Source organism: Ailuropoda melanoleuca, chromosome 4, assembly GCF_002007445.2.
Source record: "Ailuropoda melanoleuca isolate Jingjing chromosome 4, ASM200744v2, whole genome shotgun sequence".
Classification (NCBI taxonomy): domain Eukaryota; kingdom Metazoa; phylum Chordata; class Mammalia; order Carnivora; family Ursidae; genus Ailuropoda; species Ailuropoda melanoleuca.
The window spans coordinates 123,654,802-123,678,528 of record NC_048221.1 but is presented as its reverse complement, the minus strand read 5'-3'; the positions used below and the strand labels follow the sequence as shown (position 1 = coordinate 123,678,528).

General features: G+C 46.2%; 1 protein-coding gene across 2 annotated transcripts in view; it reads left to right on the top strand.

Annotated features, from left to right (window-relative positions):
- The first annotated feature begins 2,188 nt into the window (after positions 1–2,188).
- DPYSL5 (dihydropyrimidinase like 5) overlaps positions 2,189–23,727 on the top strand; it is an 87,231-nt gene continuing 65,692 nt past the window's right edge. The window contains exons 1-2 of one of the 2 annotated variants that reach the window (XM_034659771.1): positions 2,189–2,402; positions 14,185–14,333. The gene's annotated coding sequence lies outside the window, so the exon portion shown is untranslated. The remainder of the gene's footprint in view (positions 2,403–14,184; positions 14,334–23,727) is intronic. The other variant, XM_011234994.3, reaches the window with a different exon arrangement.

Below are 23,727 nucleotides of genomic sequence, written 5' to 3'. Positions count from 1 at the left end.
GTTCCATAACCATTTGTTCTCGAGTAAATGAACCATCACAGCTTCATTTGCTGAGTGCGTGCTATATGTCAGGCAGCGTGCTATGCCCTTTATGGGTATTTCCTTATGTAATCATCACAGCAAAGTTTTTAAAAATGTATTACGACCCTCGCGTTCTGTAGGGAGCTAAGGCTCAGATGGCACAAGTAACTTTCCCAAGGTCAATTATCCAGAAAGTAGAGCAATGATTCCAACCTGGGGATGTATGACTCCATGCCCTATGCCCTTTCTACTTCCCAGGAGAGATATTTCAACCTAAATTGAAAGTCAATGAATAAAGTGAACGAATAAAGCTAAAATCAAGTACTGGGGACATTTGCAGCTTCAGGTTTGGGTGCGACTTTCTTCAATGTCCCAGGTAGACAGATGACCTCAAGGCTGCTCTTTCTCTTACCAAGCGAAGTAGACCCAGGAAAGCAGAGTCCAAATTTTGAGGTCTGCAGGCTGCAGAAAATGTTTCTTCCACTAGAGGACTCCCTCTCCCTTAGGCAAAAAGTGCAGCTTCCAAGGAAGGTCCTGGCCAGGGATCCCGCTATTGCCAGCCTGTAGGGGGCTTCACTCCACCTCCCTGAGGCTCAATCCATTTTGCCGAAATCCATGGGTCTCTGCAGAGCCTGGCCAGCCTGTGAATCCCTAGGGCAGTGCCCCANTTGCCCCAAGCTGGAGCAGTGGGAGATCAAGCTACTCCCCCTACCCCAAGTTTTCACAGTCACATCCTGGGCTCGCTGGGGATGCTTTGGTGTAAGCCCTAAGCTCATTTGGGGGCCCCTTGCATAAACTCAGGATGCGAGGGGCAGGGGCCAGAATAGTAAACCTTCCTCCCTGGAGAAGCAGAGACCCCATGTGGGTATCTAGCAGTGCAATCCCTAACTGCCAGCCTGGCCTGCTCCCGACCCTGAGCCCACTGCAAATGATGGCAGTGAAAGTGGTCCATGGACACCTCACTTTGCAGGCTCTGCGGGCCTGCAGCCCCAATAGGTTTTGCTGAGAGGATCAGGGGGGTACGGGGGGGGGGGAGGTAGTGAAGCGCCATTTTGGTTGAAAATAACTTGAAGAGAGGTGTGAACTACCTCTCTGTGGTGACTGTGCAGTGCAGGCAGCTGGGAACTTCACCCCTTCTCTCCAGCTGGGAAGAGAGGGGTTTCTGCAGTAACCCACTGGGGTTTCCGGGAGGGGACCCTGGGATGGGGTTGGAGGTGAGGACTCAATGGTGCATTTTAATCAATAGGAACGCATTTGAAGTGACATTAAGTGAAAAGCGGCAAGTTACTAAACCCTATCTGAGCTATTTCCACTACATAAAATAAAAGATTACAGTAAAGGCTTGACGGGTTTAGGTACGTGGTACAAAGGCCTGACGATCCACCCTCTCCTTTTTTAGATTTGTTGATTTAGTTAAATTATGTGTTTAAAACGTGAGGAAAAAAAGATGAGTGTAAATTGAGTTATAGAACATTTCCAGAGACTTCACCATGTCCTGAAAGGTGGTGTCAGGAGTAGGGCAGGCAGCTGGACCTGAGAGCTCGGGATGGAGAAGCTCTAGCTCAGAGCAGCCCAGAGAATGAACTCGGGGTTCGAGCCCCCAGAGGGGACAGAGGCGAACTTACTTGGCCCTGAGTGGCCGTCCACTATGTACTGTACGTCAGAACATTTTGCTGTAACGACCACCCCGCCCTCTCCATCCTGTGGACTCGCGGAGCGCCCACTTCAAGGTGTCGTACTGGGTCTTGGAGGGAACCAGGCGGCAAAGGGCAGGCCCGGCAGCAGCCGGGTGAGGCGTCCGGGGCATTGTTTCAGCCCCTCGGGTGGGGTCCTGCAGGGGGAGGGGAGGTGGTGTGTCCTCGGGACCCGCCCCGTAGCCCTCCCAGGGGACTCGTGCATCAGCGCGTCCCAGCGCTGGGGCTTTGTGAAGTGTCGTGAGTCACCATGGAAACCCAAAGGAACGCGGAGAAGGGCGCCAGGGGGGTCGGCGGGTTCTCGGGCCTCACTGTCCTTCCCCTCTCGGACCCCGGCCCTACAGCAGGGCCTGTTGGGAGTTGTAGTTCCAAGGCGGCGGCCGCGGGCGGCGGCGAAGATGCGGGGCGCCGCCTGTCCCCGCCTCCCCCTAACCTGCTAGCGCGAGGTGGGGAGCACTGGGGAGGAGGCGTCGGGTCGGTGATTGGCCGAGGCCGCCTCCAGCCCCCACCCACGTCCCCTCCCCAGCTCCCGGCTTCCGACTCCAGCGCCCCGCGCGCCAAGGCGGCGATCGAGCGAGCGCGCGTGCAGCCGCCGCCGCCCCGAGCACCAGCAGCTCCCGCGCCGCGGCGAGACCGAGGAGAGACGGACCGACCGACGGACCCTCGCAGCCGCAGCATCCCGGAGGAGTGCGTGATGGCGGGGCGGGCGGTGGACTTATTCTTCCCGGGCTGGGACATCCTTCTCACGGCCTCTGTTTCTCTGGGAGGCGCACAAAAGGGCAGGGACAGGGGTGCGCCTAGGGGCCCGGCCGCAGGAGACGCGGCGGGAGGTGTGGTTTGGGATTGGGGCGGCCGACAGGGCTAAACTGGGGCCCGACTCGGGCGCTCTTTGTACGCCCACAGAGCGCCGTGCAGTGCCTTGCTCATAGTAGGCGTTTCATGTGTGCCCGAGGGATTGCAAAGAACTGGGGTGAGGAGACGGCTTGGTCGAAGGGATTTCACTCTTGGCACACAGTAGGCGCCTAACCTCGCTCGTCGAGGTGCAGTGAATGGCTGGAAGACTGGGCGGGGGCTTCCCTGGCTGCGGGCCCGTCATGCCCGAGTCCCTAGATCGTCGCTGCCTCTGGCCCCCTACTACCACCCGTACGACACCCTGCGTCTGTCTCGCCTGCGGGTTGGGATTTGCTCAGCCTGGACCGGACCCGACGGCCCGTTCCACCCGTCTGGCTAACGCAGCGGTCGCCTAAAGACGATTCGCCTGCCGCCTCCGAGGCACCTGCCTGAACCACAAAGGCCGCCTGTGGCTGCCCGGCCCAGAGCGAACGCCGAGCTGGGTCCCTTCGCTGGAGCCCAGTGAGGGAGCTCTCCCCGCAGCATCGATCTTGGCGGGCGACAGACATCGACGCCCCAGGCCTGGGGAGGGGCAAGAGCCTGAGCCAGAGAGAAGCTGAGATGGGGAAGCTGGGTGGGGACAGGTGGACTGGGTCTGCGTGGAGGGGGAAGTGGAGACCAGGGTTTGAAGAGGAAAGAGAGGGGGCGTGGGGCGGGTCTGAAGAGGGAGGGAAGGAGTGCGGTGCAGGTGGCGCGAGGCGGGGCGAGTCTGGGGCTGATGAAGAATGAGGATGGGAGGAGAGATGCTGGAGGGTGGAGACCGCCGGGGTTTGAGGAGGGTAGACGCCTGGGAGGAGGAGACCCGCGCAGGCCGGGGGAGGGTCTCTCTGGGGAGGGAGGTCTCCCAGGGGAGGAAGGTCTCCGGCGAACGGAGGGGAGGGCGCTGGGAGGCGGGTCTCGGGCCTGAAGACCCTCGGCTCGCGATGTGGAGCCTGGCGGTCCCCGTGGCCAGCTGGGCGTGGCCCTTGGACCGGGGACAGACCCGGGATGGCGGATCCGAGACTGGGCTGAGCTGTCCCCACCAGGAGCTTTGTCTCCGGGCCTGACACAGCCCGTAGGGACTCGCTTCAGGTTTTGCGATAATCCGCAGCGCCGCAGGCACACCCCTTTCTTCTCGGAGCTGAAAGGCTTGGTCCAGTGGCAGATGCTGGCTGGGAGGCGAGACGGGGGACGTCTCCCGCCGGAGAGACCGGGAGAACAATAGCCGGCACTGGAATCCACCCGACCCCGAACGAGGGCCCCCCCCGCCCCAGAACTCGAGTGTGCAGTTTTCTGGTGCCAAAAATGCTCCCGTAGAAATCTCAGGGCATGCTCTCGTCTTTTGGGGTTTGTGTTGGGGCATCAAGCCCCGCTGTTAATTCCCTGGTATGAGTCGCACGTCACCCCAGAAGGGGGGGGGCGGCAGAAAGCCGCCGCCACCGGCTTTGGTACCTGCTGGCCGCGGCGCCGCCGCCTGCCCCTTGCTGTTGACCAGCAGCCCAGACGTGGAGTGGTGGCCCTGAGACGACCTGGAGGTTGGCTCGGGGCAGGGCGAGCTCCTGAACCGTGGGCTTTGTCTGCCGAGGCTGGCCTTGTCTAAGGTCTGCTGTGTGTTCAGAGAGGGAGCAGTCAGGGTTGGTGCCGATTGTGTGCTAAAATTCGGAGAAGTGGTTTTGTAGATTACCCACCAAGGGTGCGGCTCCTGGTTTTTAGAGCCTGCCTGGGGCGGGGGTGGGGGGGACCAAAGCTTCCCATTGCCAGTGACCACACCCAAGCCAGAGTGTCCATCCTTTGCAGATTTTGCCCATATTGTCTGCTGACCTAAGACCGGGATGGCTCTGTGATAGGAGGTGGCTGCTTGCCCATGGGAAAGCAGATGAACAGAAATGGAAACACAAAACAGGGATTCAGCAGAGCTTTCCGTGCACTCATAGTCTTGCTGGCTGTGTAAGCATCTTTCATGACAGCCTGCAGCATCTTGACATGTGAAAGGCTTGCCCAATCTTTAAATTCTGGTTTAGAGGTTTTCTTTGATCATTGTTTAGCTTATATTAAACGTGACTCTTTAGCATAAGGTTTATACTTTTAAATTTCCGTTCATGTAACAAAAAGGTGGGGAGGGAGGGCAAGGCAGAAGCATTTTTATTCCAAGAGCGAAGGAAGCATGCATAAGACAGAGCATCACAGGACTAATCATTGTGACTTATATTTGCCATTCAGTTTAATGATGAGCCTTTGGCTCTGTCTAGCCTTGAAACCCATTAACCAGGTTGATGCATAAGGGTGATGCATAAAGCTGTGATGTCACTGTTGGCTCTTGCCCAGAACGATAGTTGCTAACCTGAAGGCCTCCTCTCTGGACTATACCGAGTGGCCACAGGAAAGCAAGTAGACTATATCTTGCTGGTTTTCAAGGATGGTGTTTTGAGGCGGTGCCTCTCAGAATTTACAAACCTGGTCTGAGAGGCTTAGCTGGAATGTTGTTCATTGGCTGTTTCAAGCTAAGTTAATAGACTAGACCTGTCTATCTCTAGAGTAGACGCAAACCAGGAATCTCAATATTAGAAAACCTAGAATCCGACATGAAGGTTTTCTCTCATGAAAAAGCTCCAGTAGGAAATATTTTTATGTCATTACCCAAGGGGAAAAGTTTCAGGAAGGAATGTTTTGTTGGTTTATTCTTTTTGAAAGAATTTGATGGATTTGTTTAAGGGTGTAATCCTGTCAAGCACTGTGTGAACATCCAACCCAATATTTTCCTCCCGGGGAGTCTGTAGATGAGGAATGCCAGTAGGACCAGCCCATTTCTACAGGGAAGATGGAAAGAAAGCAACATCCCCCTCCTACCTCCTATGAAAATGTCTGGGAGACAGAGCCCAGAAGGGAGAGGCAGGTGATCCCAGAATTCTGGGGTGCCATTGTTATCTCCCATCTCCCTGACCTTGGGGACCTCAGCTAGGCGGTATATATACAAGATACTCTTGGGGGCGCCTGGGTGGCTCAGTTGGTTGAGTATCCGGCTTCTGGTTTTGCTCAGGTCGTAATCTCCAGTGGGTCATGGGATTGAGCCCAGCGTTGGGCTCCATGCTCAGCATGAGTCCGCTTGAGATTCTTTCCCCCGCCCTCTTCCTCCCCCTCTGCTCCATCTCCCTGTCTGTGTGTGCGTGCTCTCTCTCTCTCTAAAATAAATAAATAAATAAAATCTTAAAAAAAAAAAAAGATGTCTTGGGCATGAAAACCTGGCTGTTTTCAGCATAACCTCTCCAAGATGGAGATGTAAGCCAGGATAGTTTCAATATGCTGAATGCACTGGGTGTTTCCACCTATGGGAACAGCCATGCAGCAAGGCAAGTGTACAGAATTGGCCACAGCTGAGTTTGGGGACTTGGTATAGGCTCCATCTGTGGTATACCCCCACCTCTCTCTGCTCTTCTCCCATGGATATCTGGGAATTTTCCCTTCTTAATAACAGCTCCTCTGACCCAGGATTCAGCATGATCCTACATTAGCTCCAGGGAACTGGAAGCCAAAGGTCGTCACAACTGGACACCTCTCTGGGGTAAACTAGCATTTAGATAATTATACAGAACCAGAGAAGTCGTTATTATTAGAAAACAATGAACAATATTCTATCAGATTCTGATAGAATCTGTTCCTGTTCTTTTTTGTTTTCTGAGCTATAAGAATCTCAGAAAAGTCTTGTAAGACTTAGTTCACAGGATCCTATAGGGGAACAATAATACAGAAAATCTTTGTCAGTGTGAAAACCTGTAGGAAGAAGTTGGCATAATGTGAAATCGAATGAGAATAACAAGAAAGGTGTTTGATTTTATTGCACTGTTAGTGAATAAAAGAAATAATTTCAGAATCACTTTACCTTAAATTTTTTTTTAATTTAATTAATTTCAGAGAGAGCTTGAGCTCGAGTGGGGGGAGGGGCAGAGGAAGAGAATCTCAAGCAGACTCTGTGCTGAGCAGGGAACCCCAGGCCAGGCAGATCTCACAACCCTGAGATCATGACCTGAGCCAAAACCAAGAGTTGGTCACTCAACAAACTGAGCCACCCAGGCGCCTGCCTTAAATTTTTTATTATGAAGATGAAAGAAAAGTTCAAATGCTGTCGTATGAATCTTTAATGAAATTTGATATTTTTGTATAAAGCAAACACATTATATACTTTAACAAGAGAAATTCACGAAGGGATATTTATGATTTCTTCTATTTCAGTCTTTGAAACTTGTTTAACTTAAAAGAAATAAATTTAACTGTAGAATCTGAGCCCTCGTGCTCTCCCATTTTTGAAAGATTGTATTTACTTATTTGAGAGAGAGAGAGCCAGGTGTGGGGGAGGGACAAGCAGACTCCCCACTGAGCGTGGAGCCCCGAAGCCAGGCTCGATCCCAGGACCCTGAGATCATGACCTGAACAGAGGTCAGACACTTAACCAACTGAGCCACCAAGGTGCCCCCCTTATACCCTCCCATCAGTCAGCCTAGTTTGGCCCTTGTTCCTGTGCTCCTGCCTGGACCCTCTTCTTACAATCCAGACTCAGAGGTAACGGAGGGACAGCCTGGGCCTGAGCCAGAAAACCAGAGGCCAAATACCCACTCTGCACTTCCTGTCCGTCTGTCCTTAGGCGAATTACTTTTCTCTTGGGGACTCGGTTTCTTCATCTATACGATGAGGATTATCTGAGTTATTGTTTATATAGCATTGAGAGTAGTGCCTGGCACCTAGTAAGTGCTCAACAAATCTTAGTTATCACCATCTTCACAATCTCCCCCAGAATAAGTCCACAAAAACAGCATTTAGATTCCCCATTTCATCTTTTTTTCTGATTTTTAAAGTAATCTCTGTGCCCAACGTGAGGCTCAGCTCACAACCCTGAGATCAAGAGTCGAATGCTCTACTGACTGAGCCAGACAGGTTCCTCTTTTTTTGTTAATTTTTTTCTCCATTTAATCTTTCATTGCAAGGGGCCAGGGCAGGCTGCTGTGGGGTATCTACAGTGGGAACAGAAAGAATAATTAGGACCCCCTTATGAACTGCCACCCTTGCAAATAGTAGGAATAGCTCTGTGCTGAGTCTGAGCCTCTTTAAGCACAGCTGTTGTCAGCAGCTGAGAACTTGCAGTTAAGAATGTTCCAGAAGTGCTCTGATTCCCGCTTTGCCAAATCATCACCATGTGTGGAGCTGGCCTGGCATCTCACCTGCTCCTACACCATCTAAAAGAATAATTAGACACCTGTAACCAGCAAGGTGCTGCTCCCCCGAGGTTGTTCTGGTTTTCGTGTGGGAAAGAGCGGTCATGTTTGGTTGATGGCAATTTGTTGGGAATAAAAATATCTCGGATTTTTCAGCTAAGAAATAAACTCGGCACCACAGAATGACTTATTTAACAAATGTTTTCAAAGCATTTACTCCGTGCTAGGGGTTGTTCTAGGTCCTATGAGTTAAGTACTGTTATTATCCCCCATTTACAGTTGAAATAACAGAGGTACAGAAATGACCCAGCTAGAGCAGTGGCAGAGCCAAGTTTCAAACCCGAGGAGTCTGCTTAGAGTCTGTGTAAGTCAGGGTTCTCCAGAGAAACAGAACCAATAAGGATTGGCCTACACGATTATAGAATGTGCCAAGTCTGATAGGTATACAGTAGGCCAACAGGCTGGAAACTCTCAGCCAGGAGCTGATGTTGAGGNCCTCCTTTTTTTTTTTTTTTTTTTTTTTTTAGAGAGAGAGGTAGAGAGAGGGGAGGAGAGGGTAGAGGGAGAGACAGAATCTTAAGTAGGTTCCACACTCAGTGCAGAGACTGACTTGGGGCTCGATCTCACGATCCTAAGCTCCTGACGTGAGCTGAAATCAAGAGTCAGGTGCTTCACCGACTGAGCCCCCCAGCACCCCTGATGTTGAGGGTCTTAAGGCAGAATTTCTTCTTAAGGGAAACCTCGGTTTTTCTCTTAAGGCCTTTCAACTGATTGTATGAGACCAACCCATATTAATGAGGAAAATCTCTTTTACTTAAAGTCAACTGATGATAGATGTTAACCATATCTACCAAATACCTTCCCAGCAACGTCTATAGGTGAGTGTCCGATTGAATAACCAGGTACAAGAGCCTAGCCAAGTTAACATCAAAAACCAACCACCACAGAGTCTATGCTTTTGAACACTACTCCAAGCTAAGAACCTTAGCTGGTGGGTGTAAAGTTTACAGTAAACAAAAGAATTTTGCAATGGGCTATTCCATTACAAAATGATTCTCCTCGCCTTACTTCAAATAGTATTTGGACCTGCTTTTTGGTCCACGTAGCTTCCAGCACGAAATACGGCTCCGAGTGAGCATTCAATAATATTGAAAGAATGGCTGAATGATTTTGATGATATTTTCCAGGATTTTCCAGTCATTGAGACCCCTGGCTCCCCATTTAAACTTAAAATCATTTGGCTCAAGTGTGGTTGAGGTTTTATGAATGACTAGATTCCCTTAGAAAAAGAAGAGTATCTGCCTTTTGCATTGAGCGTGGTGTCACTCCCCACCCCCAACACCTGTGCATTTTCACAGCTCAGCAAAGTTTTTTGGGTCTGTCGCGGCCTCAGCTCCCTGTGAATGTGTCTCCCACACATCATCAGTGCCCAGTACTCAGCCATGCCATCTTTGTGTCACCTCCGCGTCCACTGACAGGCAGCCTCTTTGTTGATTTCAAATCCGCCATGGGCTCACTCTAATTTCTCAGGCTTTGGGTCTTTATCTCCCTGCTTTTGTCTGGTCCTGTCCTTGCCTTTGTCCCTCTGCAGAGCATGACCCACTATTGACAGAGAAACCCTCTCCTTTCTCATTTTTACTACTTCATCCAGATTTCTCTCTTTGTGGATTGATAGGTTCATTCTGTTATAAAATTCAAACACAGCCTCTGATGTTTTCATTTAATGTGTTTTAAGCTCTGTTTCCAAAACATGTGAAACTCAACTTTAATGAAGTTACTTGGATTATTCTTTTGGAGGGTGAGGTAGGTGAGGGTGTATTTTTAAAATATTTTTATTTTTAAACTCTTTAATGAAATATAATAGAAATACAGAAAATATACCAACCATATGTGTGTAGCTTAATGAATTTTTGCAAACGAAACATATCCATGTAATCAGCACCAGACCAAGAAATAGATTACCAATACCCCAAAGCCTCCCCTCCCCACTTTTAAAGTAATCTCTACACCCAACATGGGGCTTAAATTCACAACCCTGAGATCAAGAGTCTTATGCTCCACCTACCGAGCTAGCCAGGCACCCTCCCAAAGCACCCCCCTAAGTCCCCTCCCAGTCACTGATCTTCCTCCAGTGTCACTAACCGCCATCCTGACCTCCTACAGCATAGATAAGCCTTGCCTACTTTTGAACTTTTCACAAATGGAATCATTATAGTGGACACTTTCATGAGTGGCTTCTTTTGCTCAGTGTTACGTTTGTTGGATTTCATTTGGTCATTTTCATTGCTATATATTGTTCCACTGTATAAATGTACCGTATTCATTTAGCCATTATGTTGTTAATGGGTATTTGGGTAGTTTCCAGTTTGGCTCTATCCTGAATAGCGCTGTAGTGACTATTCTAATACGTGTTTTATTCGTGAACATATGTATGTTTCTGTTGGGTATATCCTTAGGAGTGGAATGGCTGGGTCAAGGGTTTGCATATGTTATTTTTTAGTAGACTGCCAAATAGTAAGATTAATGGTGATTTAAAACATTTTTTTAAAGATTTTTTTAAAAGACACTCTGAGGGATGCACTGCTGTGATTAAACCATTTTTAGAAACCCAAGAGGCTGGCATCATGTCGTGGCTTGATCAGAGTTTGGTTTCCAATTCTTATTCTTCAGCAAAAAATAGAACTTGAAACTGTGTTTGATTCCACAGTAGCTGAAATGAACATTTTTAAACTAATGGTTGTGGTTCAGCCTTAGTCTTGCTACAGCAATTTCCTTACTCCTGTTCCTTAAGGAAAAGATGAGAATCAGATTATAATTGTAGCATGGGTCCAAGGATCATTCCAGAGATGTCCTATCAGCCTTGAACAAGATTAACCAGTGATTTTTTTCTTTTAACTATTTTGCGTTTCTTGTATTGGGTCAAATAGCAATTTTGAATTGTGTCGTTTCTGTGGCTTACAAAAATCCCTCAGAGGGTGGCAGCTTGGAATCACAGAGTTCAGATTTCTTATTTGGGAATTAGAATTATAGCGTATACCCCCCCCCTTTTTTTTTTTGCAGGTTTCTAAAAAGATTTAAAATGGACATGATTTTTACAACTGGATTATAATGGAAAAAAGCCTCTGCAACTATTGAAAACCAATAGAGATGAGGCACAAAGATAGCGCAGTAGCGTTCAGATTGTGGCTATAAGGCAGACCCATCTCATCGCCATGGCTGGTCTTCGTTGTTCTATGAGAGATGGCAGCGGTAAACATGGCCAGTGTAGATCAAGGACGGCAGTTTAGGCGTGATTACGGGATGATGGTAATGAAACACGGGCCACCAAGGGAGCATGACAAGGCAGTCATGAATTCCTAATTCTGCAGGTTTTTTAAGAGACCCATTCAGAGCCCAAGTTCCTGAGAAAGATTTTTTTCCTGTCACGTGGCCGGCAATGTTTGTATCGGTCTTCATACAAGCAAGTGAGCGAGGCAATATTTATCGCGGCTTTAAAACCTAGGTTTACTGCTTGGACTCGAGTCCTTTAAGCACTTAGATATAATATAAGATTCAATTTGTACTTTAAAATGTATAATACTCCGGGGAGCCTGGATGGCTGTCAGTTAAGCATCTGCTTGCCATTCAGGTCATGATCCTGGGGTCTTGGAATCGAGCCCCACATGGGGAAGCGGGGAGCCTGCTTCTACCTCTCCAGACTCTGCCTCTCCCTCCGCTCATGCTCTCTCAAATAAATAACTAAAACCTTAAAAATAAATAAATAAATAAATAAATAAAATGTATAATATTCTAATATTTAATCAATTATAAACAACTCTAGACCGTTTTGCTAGCAAAGCTAATGTAATGATCGCTTGTTCTGTCAAACCTTTTCCATATGCTCACATAATTTCCACAACATGGATACTGGTTCGTATTCTGTTTTTTCACTTGACATTAAAAAAACCCCTTTTTTATGTCTCTACCTAATTTAGAAATGTAAACTTTTAAATGGCTGCCTGCCATTCTATTAGAAGATACACTATTAGATACATTTTTAAAGATCTTATTTATTTGACAGAGAACGAGTACGCGTGCACAAATGGAGGGAGGGGCAGAGGGGGAGGGAGGGGCAGAGGGAGAGGGAGAAGCAGGCTCCCCAGTGAGCAGGACCCTGGGATCAAGACCTGAGTGGAAGGCAGAAGCTTAACGACTGAGCCACCCAGGCACCCCGTATACCATTTAAACATTTACTTATTGATGAACTTTTAGATTATGTCCAATTCTTTTCTATTATTTTAAATACCGTTCACATCTTTGTGAAATCACGTACATGATTTTATCACCCAGCTGATACGTTTGTGAGAATTGAGGTTCCCTTAAAAAGAGTTTTTGGTGTGCGGTTTTAAACATAATACAATTTCAATCATAGTACCTGGTAGTTTGTACTTAAAGACAAATGCATAAATGTATGTTAATTTCTTGATTTAAGGACCAACTTCACAAAGTTCCCTGATTGCTTTCTAATCAGTCTTAGTTAGCAAGTTAGTCATCAAAGAATTTGTGTAAATGTAGGCATAAAATGGTTTGAGATGATCGGTCACTAAAAACAGGACTGCGGTAATAATTTGGAGGGCAAAGGACCCCGAGTAAAGCCGACTTTTATCAATAAATTCTGTAAAACTGTGCAGTTTCTAGCAAAGAGCACCCAAAGTTGGCCATCGTGAAAGACAGGACATGGTCTCCACATAGTGGACGGATCACGANTGGTCTCCACATAGTGGAGGGATCACGAAGTTATCGGGAGCGCTCCGTATTTAGTCAAATCCTAAATATTTGTGAGTAGAACGCAAATAGCCAGGAACCAGAAATGAATGTTGGAGAAGCCTGACAGGTGAGAAGTTTACTAACCACGTGGTAACCGGACTCGCGCGGAGCTGTTATTTGCGATAAGCTGGAACATCTTCTCGCGTTATTTCCTGAGTGCCTGCAAGGGTCAGAGCAATTTCCGGGGAGGAGCTTGCCCATGGTAGAGAGGTGGGTTTGAATCCCGACTCTGCTACTTTCTAGGGTTGAGAGACCTCTGGCAAGAGTCAGTCTCCCCAAGCCTCGATTTTCTTGTGATTTACAAGAATGTTTGTCTGTGAGGAGGACTAACGGCATTCATGCGTGGAGCCTGGTGGGTGCGTGCGGGCTGAGCACAGTAAGCAGAGCTAATGGAAGTCTCTAGGTGCTAAGTTCGGTACTTGGAGATACGTAAAGGTATGTAAAAGTATGCTCAAAGCTCTGTGATTGTCAAATGAATGAGCTGGACGATATGATCATTGGTGCAGAGGTAATAGAGACCACACACGAAATTCAGTCCAAACGGCTTCGTTCCCTCTGTCCAGTGAGGAAATGGAGAGTAGGTGCTATACATGCTAACAGACAGCTTTGATGTTCTGTGACAGCCATACTGTGTCCCTGCCGGGAGTGTGTCACGATGTCGTACCAGCTGAAACCTGCAGGCTGCGATTGGGCACTATCAGAATGAAAACGGCACACACCCTTTCACCCAGCAAGACCACTTCTAGGAATTTATCCTAAAGATCTGCATGCATACGTGCACGATGAGAAATACAAAGGGCTATTATTGCGGCATTATTTATACTAGAGAAAAATTAGACCGAATCTAAATTCCCATCATTAGAGAGCTAGTTAAATACATTCTGATACATCCTTGCAAAGAAATATTATACAACCATTAAGAAAACAAGGCAGATGTTTCTGTTCTGATATACAACAACCTCCAATTTATATCACAATGGAAAGAAGGCAGGCAGAGCAGTATTTAATGCATGCTGCTCTTTGTGCAATACAAAATAGATACATAGATGCTTAAATATGCATAGATTGTCCGTGCAAAGAAACTATGATGGTGCTGATCTCTGGGGGAGGGGACTATTTATATGGTCTTAAATGTTTGTCATATATATTTTTTACCAGTTCAAACAATAACAACAATAATTTGGCAGCCTTCACTGGCTCTGACTCACCCTGTTAGGGACTCACAAAAACTTGAGAAGGGTTTAGTTCTTGGCCCCATGCTCATGGCTTCTGTTCTCAAATGGGTCCCCATGTGGAGGACACCCCAAAATAAGACACAAACATGCAGAGTAGGGCTTTTGAGCCACTGAAGAGATACAATGTGTAACCCATGCAAAAAAAGAAAGATGCTGGGACCAGGAAGTGAGGATGACCCATTCCTGCAATTAACACATAGCATTCTAATATTTCCCCTTTTCATCATTTTTATTCAGGAAAATTTGGTGTAAATCTTGGGACACAGAAGATGAGAAGCACTAACTGGGCCCCATGAACCTCCCACCATAATGTGTGCGAGTGCTCATTCCTTCATCCTTTCCTTTATGGAACAGGTGCTATTGAACACCTACAGTGGGCCAGGTGGAATCATAGGACATGGGGGCTAAGAAGAACCTTCGACAGCATTTCATCATTTCACAGAGGAGGAACCTCCAGGGCAGTTTAACTTCCAATGAGCTATTTCAGTGCAGAGAAATGACAGGTAAAGAAGCCTTCTTGATCATCCTATAGAATTCATTCCATTCTGCTTAACATTTTGGTTACTTGTGGGCATGTTTTCTCTGTAAGGACTGTGAAGACAGAATTTTGGTGTGTCCCTTACTAGGATCCCCAACTCCTGGCATCCATACCTTTGTGTAATCTCTTCTTACGGTTTGCTTTTAACCAATAGAAGATGGCAAAGGTGACGATGTCATTCCCATGCCTGTGTAATATACAAGACCCTGTCTTGCTAGCATACTTGCTCTGGAGACTGTCCTTGCTTGCTTGATGAAGTAAGTGTCTGTACTGGGGAAGCCCACTTGGCAAGACATTGGGTGGCCTCTTGGAGCTCAGAGTAGCCTTTAGCTGAAAGCCTACAATCATAAGGAAATGAATTCTGTCAACAATCTGAGGGAGCTCGAGGCAGGTTCCTGCATGTCGCCTGAATGTCCCTTTACATTCACACCGAACTAGCCACCTGCGTTGCCGTTGGTTCTCAGCTCTGGAAAGCCACATCCCCCTTTACACCAATGGCATAGCTCTGACGTGGGCTACAGATTGGCCCCCAGGACCTGGCTCTGTGCCTTTGGTACCTTCCTCTGTTGACACTGGCTCAGTTCCACCTGCTGACCAGGAGCAGTGGGGACATTTCTTGACACTTGTACTCTAGCTGCCCTCGTGGGCACCTGTTTCTTGACTTGCAGACCAGCCTGGAATTTCCATTCTCCCCTATTACTGTTTCTTGAAGCTTGCCCTGTGGGCTTAGCCTGCGGCACCCTGATGCAAGTTTGAAATCTTTGAAGCCATATTGACAGCTTTATTGAGGTATAATTTACATGCCATAAAGTTCACCCCTGGAAAGGATACAATACAGTGGTTTTTAGTGTATTCATACAGCTGTATAACCATCACCATGCTTTAACCTTAGAACATTTTCATCACCCCAGAAAGAAACCCCTTACCCATTAGCAGTCACTCCCCATTCCCTCCCACCCCCAGCTCCTGGCAACCACTAATCCACTTTCTATAGATTTTGCCTGTTCCAGATGTTTCATATGAATGGAATCATGTATGGCTTTTCTTGACTGTTCATTTTTTTAATCTTAAAAAAAAATGAATACAGTGTCTCCACTCTAATTCACAATATACCCTTCTTTTGTGTTGACGTGAAGTTATAAAGAATTTTGGAAAATACATGCTGTTAAAATGTTCAGCCCCACCGAAGTACTCCAGAAAGAGAGGGGCCCTGTGGGCCCTGAGGCTCACTCATGCCATTCTCTTTGGGCCCTGCTCTGAAAGAGCAGGCCTAGATAATTCCGACAGCGTCTAGATCTTTCTATCTAGAGCAGATAAAAATCCAAAAGTTGGATTATTTGAGTAGATGCTTAAAGGGAAAGGTGATTAATGTTCTCTGTGCATCTGCCGCTCACCAGGCACCACGCTAAGCACTGTGGGAAGAAAAAGGTGGAGGGAGGCCGGCCTTGCAGATTGTGTTCTGTCTGTGAAGTGGCAGGGGATAGCTAATGTCGCCCTTGGGCTGAGAGAATGATATGGCCCTGAGGATACATCAAAGGCGTTTTCTGCCAAGGTGTTAGGGCAGGATTTGGGGAAGAGGACATTTGGGCAGAGGGTTGGGTGTGAAGCTACAGGGTGGGGTGAAGGAGGTGGAGGGGATGTGCTTGGCTGGTGGTGGGGGAGGGGCAGACTGAAGGTCGTTAGGGGCAACTGAGCACATCCCTACCCCCACACTTCTGTCCCTTCCCGGCTCTTCCCCTCTGGGGGTCTGTGTGCTCAGGGGAGTGACAAAGAGGGGGCCCAGAGGGAGGAAAATGAGGCCTTGTCTTTATCTGCGTGAGTTTACACAGACTGACCAGTTCCCTGGCCTCCAGACCACCCTCGGTGATTTTTCTTAACTAATGAAAACCAATGACAATATAATGGCAAGGTTGAAAATATATTATGCTTAATGTGTGTGTGTTTAAAGTAAGAAAATCGTGTGAATTCTTTCTCCTCTTAAGGTTGTGTTAAAATGCCTTCTCTCGTTCCTCTTTCTTTGACCACCTTTTGTGCATGTCTTTTGTGCTCCAAATAGCCAGTAAATAGCACAGAAAATGCACCCTTTCCTCCCAGTTGTGGAATCCTCTGTTCTCAGCTAAAATGTGGAACTAGGTTTATGTTTTTCTTTTTAAGTTTATGGTGAGCTTGGAGTAATCTGCGTATTTTCTTGTAGAAGAATTTAAGGTTGGGGCGCCCGGCTGGCTCAGTTGGTAGCGCGCGTGACTCCTGATCTCAGAACTGTGAGTTCAAGCCCTGCGTCTGGCATGGAACCTACTTAAAAAAAAAAAAAGAAATAAAGAATTTAAAGTAATGAGTATGGCCCATGCGAAAGACCCTGTGGGTGAAGAGAACATCAAAAGCTTGGGAAAACATAGCTCAGGGCTTCTCTGTTTGTTTTTTCAACTCTTAGTAGTAGTGAATATTGACAGGGCCCTGTGCCCGGTAAGAACCCAGTTGTTCACACGGAGATACCTACCTGCGATGCCCAGTCCTCACCCCTCCAGCAGTCCCAGGCTGAAATGCTAACACAGAGGTAGACTTGAGACTCTCGGAGGCAGAGATTCTGTGGTGCCCATGTCGAGGACAGTGAGGGACAGTGGGGGGCGGAAGGACACATGGTTTGGCCAGACTGAAGGTAAATGCCCGGTGCCGCACAGAGCCCACACCGTGAGAGTGCAGTGCAGAGGCGGGAAAGAACGTCTGGGAGTTAAATCTGGGTGCGGATCTTGCCTTCCAGACTTGCTGATCATCTGTGTGATGCCACGCAAGCCGCCTGGCCTTTCTGAGCCCCATTGCCGGTTCCTTGCAGTGTGGCTGTGAGGCTTAGAAATGAAGCAGGTCTGGTACAGTGCAGGGCATGGAACAGGGGCTCGGTACGTTTGACCGGCCTTAGAGGTCAGATAGGTAGGTTTCGCTTCAGTGATGATGATTTTATTGCTTTCCTCTCCCCCTGGTTTTATAAATAATGCATATTCACTGTGAAAAATTTAAACAACAATTATTAAATGTAAATGAAATAAAGTAAAAGTCACCTGAAGTCCCACCACCTTAAAACAGCCACCATTCACATTTTGGTGGCCATTTTCACCATCTTCGTCACACATACACACACACACATCCATTCTGTTTTAATTGTTGGCGTTTTTTCTTTCTTTTTTTTTTAAATAGACTCTCCCCCCTCTCTTTTCCATCCTCTTCAACTAAATGCCACCTCCTCACCCTCTGCTAATTGTTATGAACAACAGGGGTGTTTTCACCCATATTTTGCTCCCTACACATTATTGTGTATAAATAAGATACCAAGATATTTTTTGTCCTTGTACATTTTACCAGAATGGGATCCTATTATGTCTGTGTGTGTGGATGTTATACATATGGGTATTGGAGTTCCAGTCTGGTAAAATATATTATCTCTACGATTTGTCTTTCTTATCATTACAACTCAGAAGAAGCTTTTTTTTTTTTTTTTAAAGATTTTATTTATTTATTTGACAGAGATAGAGACAGCCAGCGAGAGAGGGAACACAAGCAGGGGGAGTGGGAGAGGAAGAAGCAGGCTCGCAGCGGAGGAGCCTGACGTGGGGCTCGATCCCATAACACCGGGATCACGCCCTGAGCCGAAGGCAGACGCTTAACCGCTGTGCCACCCAGGCGCCCCGGAAGAAGCTTTTTTTTTTTAAGGATTTTATTTTGAAGTAATCTCTACACCCAACATGGGGCTTGAATTTAACAACGCTAAGGTCAGAGTCACATGCTTTACTGACTGAGTCAGCCACACACCCCTGGAAGAAGGTTTTTGGTTTTGTTTTGTTTAGATCTTATTTATTTATTTGAGAGAGAGAGAGCTGCAGTGGGGTGGGGGCAGAGGGGACAAGCAGACTCTTGAGCCCACATGGCCTCAGTCCTATGACCCTGAGATCATGACCTGAGCTGGAACCAAGAGCTGAAACCAAGAGTCGGATGCTTAACCCACCAAGCCATCCAGGCGCCCCAGCCCTAGAAGAAGCTTTAAGGTAATTGGTATAGATCTGACTTTTTAAGAGTTGCATGATACTTAAGGCATGCCTAATGCCATATTGTGATATAATAGGAAATCTGTATTTGGTCTTGATCCCCAGTTCCTGCCTTGGCGCTCCTAAAACCCTTGTAGCTTCCTGAGTGACAGGGGTGAGAGGAACATCTTTTGTTATTCATAATAAGCCCCCTTCCCCAAACCTGAGTTATGTTAATGAAGTGACTCTCCCAGAGATTGCGGTGATTGCGTGCTGGTTGCCACGGGAACGAGCCAGGTGATGAGGGGGTTGGAACTTTCAGCCCCCATCCCCTACCCCTCCTGGGAGGGAGAAGGGCGGGAGACGGAGTAAATCACCAATGGCCAATGATTCAATCAATCATGTCTTCGTAATGGAACCCCCATAAAAACCCCAAAGAGATGCGTTTGGAGAGCTTCCAGGTTCGTGAACACATCGAGGTCCTGGGTGGGCGGTGCACCTGGGGGGGCCATGAGAGTTCCATGTGCCCCGCCCTAACCTGGCCCCACACGTCTCTTCTGGTTGGGTATTCCTGATTTGTTTCCAGTCTTAGTAAGTAAAGTGTTTCTCTGAGCTTTGTGAGCTGTTTTGGCAAATTATTGAGGAGGGGGTCACAGGAACCCCTGATTTATAGAAGTCATCAGAAGCGCAGGTGACAACCTGGTCCATGTGACTGACGTCTACAGTGGGGGGAGCAGTCTTGTGGGACGGAGCGCTCAGCCTGGGGGCCTGCACTCAGTCCCGGTGGTTAGCATCAGAAGTGCAATGAGTGGGGGCGCTGGGTGGCTCAGGCGGTGAGCATATGACTCTTGTTTTGGCTCAAGGTTGGGAGATCGGGCCCTGCATTCAGCTCCACGCTCAGTGCAGAGAGATTCTCTCTCTACCTCTGACCCTCCCCCCACCATGTTCTCTCTAAATAAATAAATAAATAAATAAATAAATAAATAAATAAAATCTTTTAAAAAAGAAGAAGTGTTGTGGGTAGAGGAACAGTTTTCCTTTAGATAGTACTGTTCCCCATTGATGGGCATTCAGTTTGTTTCCAGGTTTTTGGTGGCTGGTCGCCCCACCCACATTGCTGCTGTGGGCCTCTCTCTACCAGGCTCCTTATGTTCTGCTTCCGTTCCTATGGATAGAGTCCTGGGAGTGGAATTGCCAAGTCAGAGCTTTTTAAAATTTTAATAGACAACTTTTCAGTCTGTTCTCTAAAAGCGTTGGATAATTCATGTTTCCATTAGCATTTCATTAGCAACACCCTGGCAACCACTCCCAACCCACACTCTTCTCCCCCCTACCCCCACCAGTCCTGCCAAGGTCAGACGTCACCCTGGAATTGCCGCCAGTCTGATGGATGTGGAATGACACCTCCTTGTGCCTTTCATTTACATCTTCTTGATCACTGGAGAGGTTGGACCTCTTTTCACATGTTGTTGGTCATTTCCATTTGCTCTTCTCTGTAGCACTTAGTGATATCCTGAGCCCATCTTTCTCATGGTTGTATGTTTCCTATCAATTTGTTAGAGTTCATTGCTGTCACATGCACTGCATATGTTTTCTCAGGATAGTTATTGTCTGTCTATTGACTTTTTCTATTTCTCTGATGTCATTTACTTCACTAAATTTTTTAATGTGTATAAAGCCAGAGATGTGACCGTTCTTTTATGGCTTCTGGATTTCCAGACCGAATTAAAAGGGCTCCCCCACCTTAAATTGTATATGTCGTTTCCTGGGCTTACTTCTAATATTTTTATTGCTTTAGGTTTTACATTTAAATAAATTCCAGATGGATTACGGATTTGGGTAAATGCTGTGAGATAGAGAACTGACTTAATTTTCTTCCAGACAAATTGCCTGCGATGCCAGCCCCATCTATTAAGTAAATCATTTCATCTCCACTGAATTGACGTATCACTTTTGTTAGGTTTAATTGAAATCTGCTACCAAGCATCTTATTCTGCTCCTTTCATCTATTTGTCTAATCATATGCTGACACTATAGTTTTAATTATAGTAATTGCATATAACATCTTTTAACATTCCTAGGACAGTCCTTTCCCCACCCCACAGTATTCCTTTTCATAGTTTTCTTGACTCTTCTCAATTCCATTATTATCCATTTCAAAATAAATACATTAAGAACTCTAATAGGAATTGCATTACATTTATATATTAATTTTGGGAGATTGACATTTTATGATATTAGCTTTTCCCATCTAGGAATATATTTATTTCATTTTGTTTAGATCCTATTTTATGCACTTTGAGAAGCTCTAGAGGAATTTGTGCCTTCCTTAGCTCTGCGTCTGTGTGTGCACGCGTGTGTGTGTGTGAAGCTGTATTTTTTTTTTTTTAAGATTTTATTTATTTGACAGAGAGAGAGCACAAGCAGGGGGAACGGGAGAGGGAGAAACAGGCTACCCACTGAGCAGGGAGCCCATGCAGAGGCTCGATCCCAGAACCCCGGAATCATGACCTGAGCCAAAGGCAGACGCTTAATGACTGAGTCTCCCAGGTGCCCCTGTGAAGCTGTATTGAGGTGTAATTTACATAAATAAAATTCACCCACTTTATACAATTCCACTGATCATTAATATATTTAAGGAGTTGTGTAGTTTAATCACATGATTTTATTTTAGAAAATTTCCATTACCCCAAAAGGAAAGCTCAAGCCCATTTGCAGTCACTCCCATTCCCAACCCCAGTTCTAAGCAGCCACTAAACAAAATCTATCAAAACAGAGAAAATACTTTATATTTAGATTTGCCTTTTCTGAACCCTTCTAAGTGTTTTACTGTTTATGCTGAAGTGTTTCACAGTGTTTTTCACTATTGTGAACACATTTTTTTTTCCTGTTTCTATTTCTAGCTGGCTGGCTGCTAGTGTAGGGGAAAAAACTACTAATTTTACTACATTTATCTAAGTATCTAATTATCTGTTACCTTACCAATTTTCTTCGGTTTTCTAGGTATGCCATCATAACACATTTTATGTCCTTTTTCCCATGTTTATTTTGAGGATTTAATTTTCTTATTGCATTTTTTAAGGCAATTGCAAACACTGTTTAATAATCGTGGTCAGAGAAGGCATCCCTGCTTTATTTCTGATTATAACGACAACGACTTGCCATCAAAATGTAATGTATTGGCAACTCTTGATGAACTGGTAGAGGCAGAGAAAGTTAAAAGAAGGTTCAGGGCGAGTTATCTTTCCATTGACGTTTGTCTTTTAAGCCTGGAATGGAATATACACTTCCTTAACCATTGGCTGGAGCTGCACTGTGTAGTGCCTTAACAGCTTAAAAATAAATACAATTAAAATTGCAGTTCCTTAGTCATACTAGTCATGCTCAGTAGCCACACAGGGCTCGTGGCCACCTCATCTGACAGCTCAGCTCCAGCACCTAGGTGGACAGATCCTGATCGTAGCCCACAAAGCCTAAAACATTCACTCTCTGGCCTTTTACAGGAAAAGTTTGGTGACCCCTGGTCGAGAGCATTGTCTCCTCACCTGAGTCGTTTGCATATACCTTCCTTCCATTTTTCATAATGCCATCTACGAGCTGATGCTTAATGTTTTTCTTTAAATAGCTCACATTTTTTTGCTTAAATGTTGAAGAGAAACATCATATCAACACCGTAAATGGGAATATTTGCCATAAGTAAATATCTAGAAAAAGAAATACAATGAAAGCCAATCAATGTTATTAAATTCCAGTCTCAAACCAGACCTTGCTCTTCCCCTTGCTAAAAAAAGGAAATTGGCAAGAGCTAGGAATTAGCAGATGCACACCCACGCACTGAGATGTTTTCCTTGATGTAATCAGAAGTATAGAAAGAGAGCTTGTGATTCAACGCCGTTTATGTCCAAGTAGTATACCTGCTAAAGTCACCTGTACACATTTTCCCCAGTTTTGGAACACTAGGCTGAGGGGAAAGGAAATCAAAGAGCATGAATTGGGCTTAGGTGGTGGCTGAGGTGGTGGTGGCCCCACTAGAGGGGTAATATTTTTTTGAAGGTTTTATTTTTAAGTAATCTCTGTACCTAACGTGGGACTCGAACTCACAACCGCAAGATCAACAGTCTCACGCTCTACTGACTGAGCCAGCCAGGTGTCCCTAGAGGAGTAACATTTACACACCTTTCCTACCATTACTAGTTAAAGGATGGACAAGACGTATTTGCATTCTCTCTATAGTATAGGTTGGAGCACCAAAGATAAACTGATAGTTGGAGTATATTACTTTAACACCCCATAGAAATGTCATCACTAAGTAAAAATTTAGTGGTATTTCCTCAACCTTTTATTGATGTTTGCTCCATATTAAAAATGGTCATTGGAGAATATTTCTGCACCTCCTTCAAAACTGCAGTCAAATATATCCAGCATGTTTCTTATTCCTTAAAAAGTAATCCAGTAAATGCCTTCTGGAATTATCTACATAGAGGGCAGACCCACTTTCTCTAAAACATTCTGATGGATACCTTCTCTTAAATGTTCAGTTGGATGGAGGGGAGCAGTGAATTATTTGGGATTCAAAAGGCTTTTCCTGGGTTAATCAGGCTTCCCTTTTATCTGGCAATAGAAAGTTTTTCCTTCCCAAACCATTTCCTCTTCTGCTTGGACTGCCAGGAAGCTTAGCACTAAATGTAATTCCTACTAAGTTCTATCTCATTTTTTTCTGGTCTCCCTTTAGCAATTCTCTTTTAGATGTGTTCTGTGGGGTTTTTTTGTTTTTGTTTTGTTTTGTTTTGTTTTGTTTTGTTTTGTTTTGTTTTGTTTTGTTTTAAGTAAGCTCTATGCCCAGTGTGGGGCTTGAATTCATGACTCCCAGATCAAGAGTCACATGCTCTATGAACTGAGCCAGCTAGGTACCCATTTTTGTTTGTTTTTAAGTCAGCTTTGTTGGGGTGCAATTTACATACAGTAGACATAAGGATTTTCAGTGTACATTTCAAAACGTTTGGACATACTTATGTAGCTGAGTAATCCAGTGACAAGAGTGTGGGTAAGAGGAGGCATTTGGGGTCAGCAGAGTGTGCCAGCAGGTGGAGAGGCCTCAGACGTGGATGGGCAGGCCTCCACTCCCTGGAGAAGGTGATAGGCAACAACCCGAAAGGGTGTGCCAGCCTCCTGGCAATGAGGTAGTAGCCCCTTTACCAAACAAGGTGTGGGCGCAGGGAATCAGTACCTGATGTGGAGTCTGGGGTCTGACCCTCAGCCGCGGAAGATCTGGAGCACAGTCAGGGCCTGTCCAGAGCCAGGTGTCCTGACCTCGAGCTTCAGCATGTTGGACTCGAGTCTTCAGAT